The sequence below is a fragment of the Coloeus monedula genome (assembly GCF_965178545.1).
Source record: "Coloeus monedula genome assembly, chromosome: Z".
Classification (NCBI taxonomy): domain Eukaryota; kingdom Metazoa; phylum Chordata; class Aves; order Passeriformes; family Corvidae; genus Coloeus; species Coloeus monedula.
This window is the reverse complement of record NC_138822.1, coordinates 75557983-75564262: the sequence shown is the minus strand read 5'-3', so window position 1 is coordinate 75564262 and position 6280 is coordinate 75557983.

Below are 6280 nucleotides of genomic sequence, written 5' to 3'. Positions count from 1 at the left end.
TGGGAAGGTGAAGGAGGAGTTGTGGGCTGGGACCCATAGGCTGGGGCAACCTGGCCATGAGTTTCAGTGGCTATGGCTCACTCACAAGGAAGGACTCCAGGGATTCTAAACTTAGACTCACAACAAACATTGGGCCTCCAAGTCCACTATGAACCTCAAGAGCCACCTCTTCTCTTTACCTTTCAGCAGCTCAAAAGGAGAAGGGAAAATCTCTGCTTGCGGCTCCAGCCTTCTCTGCGAGAACACCGCTCTGGAGTTTGCTGCATCCGTGTGGACAAATGATCTGCACACGTGCAGTGTGTCAAAACTGCTGGAAAAAAATGTACAAGTGAAGAAGTATAAAGCCCTGTCCTGGCCCAGAGCAGCACAGAGCATCCAGGGCATGTACATGGGCTGCTTTTATTAAGCTCTCAGAGCAGGCAATGGTCAGGGCTGTTTCCAAGTTCCATGGAGCCAGGCTGCTCTCCCCGCGTGCACTGGCTGGCCCAGATGAGGAAGGGGACCATGTGCTGGCAAACAGCCCCCCGGGGTGCTGAGTCAGCCCTGGGGCAGGAAAGGGGATTTCCAGCTGCCTGCATTGTGGGCACTGAGCAGCTCACTGGGTGCTTGTTGCTGGGGTAGCCTTGGATGCAGGGGAGGCACAGAGGGGTGGTTAAGGTGTCAGAGGCTGGATTTGGGATTGCTGCTATGGGGCTTGCAACTGCTGAGGTCTTCTTTGGGGTCATCAGGCTGAAGTCAAGCAGATCCAGGTTGGTGGCTATCAGATAGCCTGTGCCAACCAGGAACTGGCCACAGGGCACAAAGCCCATGAATCCAGTGAGGCTGGAAGAACACAGCAATGTGTATGGGACATTGGGACAGTATGGAATAGAGCTGTGACCACGTGGCCCTGCTGGTGGCCTGGGCCTGGAGGGTCAGCTGTAGGATCCTGGTGGGGACATGAGCCTATGAACTCTGTCAGGGTCATGCTAAGCAGGAAGAAAAGACACTGGGCATCTGTAGATATTCATCATGGGAACTCCAGCTCTCTGGGGGACACTGCTGGCCAGGGCCAGGCTCCTCAGCTGGTGTGGGCGCCTCATATGTCCTGAGGTGCAGAGCCGGGCCAGGGGCAGCTCTGGACCAGCACCAAGATGCACAGTCAGTCCTGCCTGTCTCATGTCACCTGTCTCATGTCACCTGAGCAGCAGCAGTGTCCTCCTCTCATGCTCAGTACATGCAGCTCTGAGCTGCTGCACAGCAAAATTGCTCCTGGCTTCTTTTCAGATCTCAAAGCAGATCTTAGCAAAGAAGTGCTGGGCTCTGTGGGTGAGCCCTGAGAGCAGAGATTCATCATGTGGGAAGCAAAGAGGAGCCCAGTTTGATGGAACAGGAATCTGCTCTGCATGGTACAGCGGTTAGGGGTGATGACACACATGACTGTGGGACCCAGTGCTGGCAGGGGGTAACAGCATGGCTGGGGCAGATTTAGGGTGCAATGGGAGTCCAGATGCGCATGAAAATCTGAGGGACATGTGCCAGCTGAGAGGAGGGGACCTGCTGGTGTCAAGTGCTAGGGTGTCCTGGCAGGTTCCTGTCACTGTTGTGCGCAGGGACGGCAAAAAATGACATCGATTCAGGTCAGAGAAGTATGGTCGAAGCCAGAGCTAAGACCATGTTTAATGGAAAGCTCATCTTTTATAGTGTGGTTCGCAATAAAGAAATTACATGATTGGCTTATTTACCCACCACCTCTCAAGGTGATAGGTTGAGCAGTATAATGCCCATCTGTAAATATTATTTTTCCATGTACCCAAAACAATATGCAGTGCTCATAACAATTACGCAGCTGCAAAGAGTTTACTTTTCTCTAACTGCTTTCTCATGAGACACAGTGTGAGAACAAAAGCTTCTCACAGGAAAGCTGTGAGGACCTTGTGAGAAGCTGCAAGAAGCTCCCTACCAGCTTTTTAGCATCCACAGGTCCCCTTGGACCTTCTCTGCCCAGGTCATTGGAACCTGGATTATGCTCACAGGTCAAAGGCTCTGACCATGGACCCTGGGTGCCTGTCAGTGCTGAAGGAACTCTGGAATGTATGGGTCCACTGGAAAGGCCTGATACATATTGGAGGAGAGAAGGGAATGCCTTTCCTTCCTATGCCCCTCCTGGCAGTGACACACACACAATTCATAGAATTAAAGAATGGTTTGGGTTGGAAGGGATATTAAAGATCATCTAGTTCCACCCCTCTACCATGGGCAGGGATGCCACTCACTAGATCAAGTTGCTCAAAGGCCCATCCAGTCCGGCCCCATCCCTGAACATTTGAAATCCCACAAGTCTGTGCCATGATGGGCAGGGGCTGCCAGGCTGGGAATGGGCATGCAGGTGATTCCGACGTATTTGTGACCACAACTTTGGGGTCATAAAACTAAGTACCAGCTCATATTAACCTCTGAGAACCTTGTGTGAGCTCAAAGCAGCTGAATATGCAGCTTTTGGGCCAGTCCAGCTGCAGCCCGGCCTGGGGACTGGCCAGCTCCCTGCACCGCCTCTGTCCCAGCCAGGAGTCACAGGAGCCACTTCCCAGGTCCCTGGCCAGTGTGACCCCACTTGTGACAGCAGGCCAGGAGTGCTGGGCTGACACTGGGGCACAGCCTGGTTCCCCTTCAGCTGGAGGAAGGACAGTGCTGCTCTTGCGGCACCATCCTGGGGCTCGGCACTGAAATCGGCTCGTGCCGCACTGACTTCCTCCCTCGGGCCCTTCGCTGACTCCCTCTCTGCCTCACTGCCTCCAGCAGCACACCGAAACCCCCGAGGCCTCCTCTGAGTGAACTTCAGTGGCAGCACTGCCCGTGAGCGGCTTTCATGGCCCAGGGTCCTCTTCCCCTCGCTGGGATGCTTGTGGGGCAAGGGCCAGACTGGCACCAGCAGCTGTGTGTTCCATGTCAGGGAAGGACTGGCAAGCCAGATGCCGCTCCTGGAGAGCTTCGTGCGGGGGAGGAGCACGTGTGGGTGCAAGCACTGACTTCCAGCTGCAGGCAGAAGCCCATTCAGACACTGGTTTCTCCTCTGTAGCGACCAGTGACAGGACCTGAGAGAATGGCCTGAAGCTGAGTCAGAGGATCTTTAGGTGGGATATTAGGAAAAGGTTCTTCACCCAGAGGAGGGTTGGGCACTGGAACAGGCTCCCCAGGGAAGTGGTCACAGCTGGTCACCGTGGTCACTAAGCCTGACAGAGCTCAAGAAGTTTGGACAGCACTCTCAGTCCCAAAGTGTGACTCTTGGGGAAGTCCTGTGCACAGCAAAAATTTGGACTCGATAATCCATGTGGGTCCTTTCCAACTCAGCTCATTCTGTGACTCTGTGATTCTCCAGGGTATGGCCCCAGCAATGGGGCCTCTGCTCCAGAGGAGGGAAGCAGACCTCTTTGCACCATGGATACACCTTTGGGAACAGCAATCCCAAATGAAAGGAAGGGGCAGGGTGTAGTGCTACTGCTGCTGGTCTTCAAGCACCCCCACGACTGGTTTGCAATAGCAGGCAGGGGCAAGCAAGGTGTCAGTGTGTGGCTTTCCACATGCACCACAAGACTGGGGAAAGATGGGGAAATGAGCTCTGTGCAGGAAATATGGGCCAAGCATGTTCCCAGAAATATGGGAAAAGGGCTGCCTGCTGGGGACAGCCACAGCATGCTTTGTTTCCATGACGTTGCATAATTATCAGAGACTGAAAAGTCCAGGGATTTCTTAATCACCATCAAAAAGGGGAAATATGTGGAAATGAGGAAACAGATAAAACAGCATGGTCACAGTGTCCAGCAGTCCTGCAAAGAGGTAAAGGCAGCTCTCCAGGGCTCGTGGTATCAAAAGGTAGAGAGGAAGCAGCAGGAATAACCACCAGGGCCATAGGTTATTCAAAACAGAGAGGCTCCCTAAAAGAGAACAAGTCATGTCTAGAGGACAAAAGCAGTATCAGACAGGTAAGACGTAAATTTTTGATAAGACAAACAAAAAAGAGAGCAAAGACCTGTAGAAGCAGCCAGCAGCCCTTTTTGCAAACACTTCAAGAGCTCCAAATCTGCCACAATGTCTGTGAGGTCGACAGGAGAGCATTTCCTTGCAGCAGAGTGACCTCCCTGGGGTGACACAATTGCTGCGAAATGTGGCTCCAGTGCCAGTGCCCTGCAAGGTTTGTGGTGAAGCAGGACACACTCCTGGCAGTGTGCCTGGACCCTGGCATTGCAGGATGTGTGGACCCTAACACTGCAGCATGCCTGGACCATGGCATTGTAGCGGGATGCAGCTCCTCTTCAGCCTACACCTGCTGAGATCCAGCCTGCCCATCCTCCCACCTGAGCCAGATCTGCTGGGTGCAGCTGTCTGTGTGGCTTTCAGTTTGCCTGGTGTGACCAGAACATGTTGGACACTGTGGAGAAAGCAGAACTGTCTTGCAACACCCCTCCATCCTCCCTGCCAGAGCCCGGGTTACACTCGAGGCTGAATTTTTGTGATGTGGCGCAAGGAGAAGTGTGAAGGATTAGAGAGCTTCCTGACTGCTTGGGCCACACTTCCTCCATGGCTTTTGAGGTTTCACATGAGGCCATGAAGGGTTTTCAGAGATGCCAGATACTGGTAGCATAGGAGCTGAGAGTCATTGTGCTGCTGAGAGTGGTGCAGAGTGGGACCAGGGATGTGAGTTTTTTAGACTTTTTTAATTTATGGAATTCTCCTATTCCTTTTGCACTGATCCTCCAAATTGAAGAACTCATTCCTACTGATGCTGTTTGCTTCTGCAGCTCTTCAGTTTTTTTTCTTGAAAAGCCCAGACACACCAAGGGGCAGGGAGAGGTAGCCTCTGAGTTGCTGCTGTTGCTGGAGGCAGAGCAGCAGTTGCTTCCCTCCACTCCCCAAACCTCCCAGATACCTGAGACAGAGCACACCTACCTCCCAAGTACCTCCCAGGCTGTGCCCCGCTGCCATGCCAGGGTCCTCTCTGTGCACTTGCAGCCCCAGGACACACTTTCCAGGGCAAATTTGTTTGAGAACAGTGAACTCTCTATGGGTGAGCTTCATATTTGAGCAAAGGAAATAAAAAGGCAGGTCCATGGAGGTGGGGACCCCTAGCCCTGCCAGCTCTGTTGCAGGAAGAGGTGAAACACAGACAAGGGAGAAGAGGCTGAGACTGATTTTTTGAGCCTAGGAGGGAATGTGGCTGGGCAGTCTCCTCTCTCCCTCAGAGGTAAAAGACTTCAGGAGTGTCTGCCCCCAAGCAGGTCCTATAATGGCAGAAAAATAAGAAAACAAGAATTCCACCATGTTTTGCCTAGGGTTAGATTTTGGGGGTGTCTGGGGGGAGTATATTGGGAGAGAGCCTCTATGCACTGACCTGCTCAGTGCTGCTAATAAAGGTGTTGCAGGGTGTGCAAATCAGCAGAAAGCAGAATCTGATGCCAGGTGTGTGAGCAGCAGTCCTTGCTGAGGAGCACAACAGAGGAAAGCCATCACAGAGAGCTGCAGCCTGGCTGTGAAACCTCAGGGAAGACCTGAGGGCTTGTTTTTCTCCTAGTTGTGTGTTTCAGCTGGGATGCAGGCCAGGCACATCCAGCAAGGTGGCTGGAGATGCACAAAGTCATCAGGTCCTGCCCTAAATGTCCTCTGATAGTTGGGTCTGCTGCTGTGGCCAGTGCCATCAGCCTCCAGCTGCACAGACAGCCTCACCAGCAGCCCCTTTTCTGCCCCACTGCTGACTCGGGCTGGCCTCCCACCCCTTCATGGTCATTCTGGCTCCCACCATGTTTTGACAACACAATGTGCCACAGCACTTGAGCTTGAGGCCGCCAGGGCTCTTGTCACCTTCTGCCCAAGCACCTGCTCTCAGCCCAGTCCTGAGCACCCAAACACTCCTGCCAAAACCTGGGCTTTCCCATCCATGACACACACTGCCAGGTAATTAAGATCATCTGTGCCCTTCAGAAGTCCATTTTATCACAATGCTTATCCAGGCAGTAACAAGGTGAGGGTTGTCCTGATGTAGTTACTTGCTTGACTTTCTGGGTGAGTATGGAAGCCACATATTCCTGCTACAGCCCAGCCAGAACACCTCACAAGTCCTTCTGAGATCTATGCTGGGAGAGAAGGCAATGCAGCTCTGGTTAGTAGCTGCTCCTGACAGAAGACCTAAAACCACTGGTTTTAGACAAGCGATTGGAGACAGCAAGATTGCAAAAGGGTCATGGAGCTGAAAGAGAAAGAAGGCAGCACTGACACTGGCGGAGTTTCCCTCTCCAATGAGGAAGCC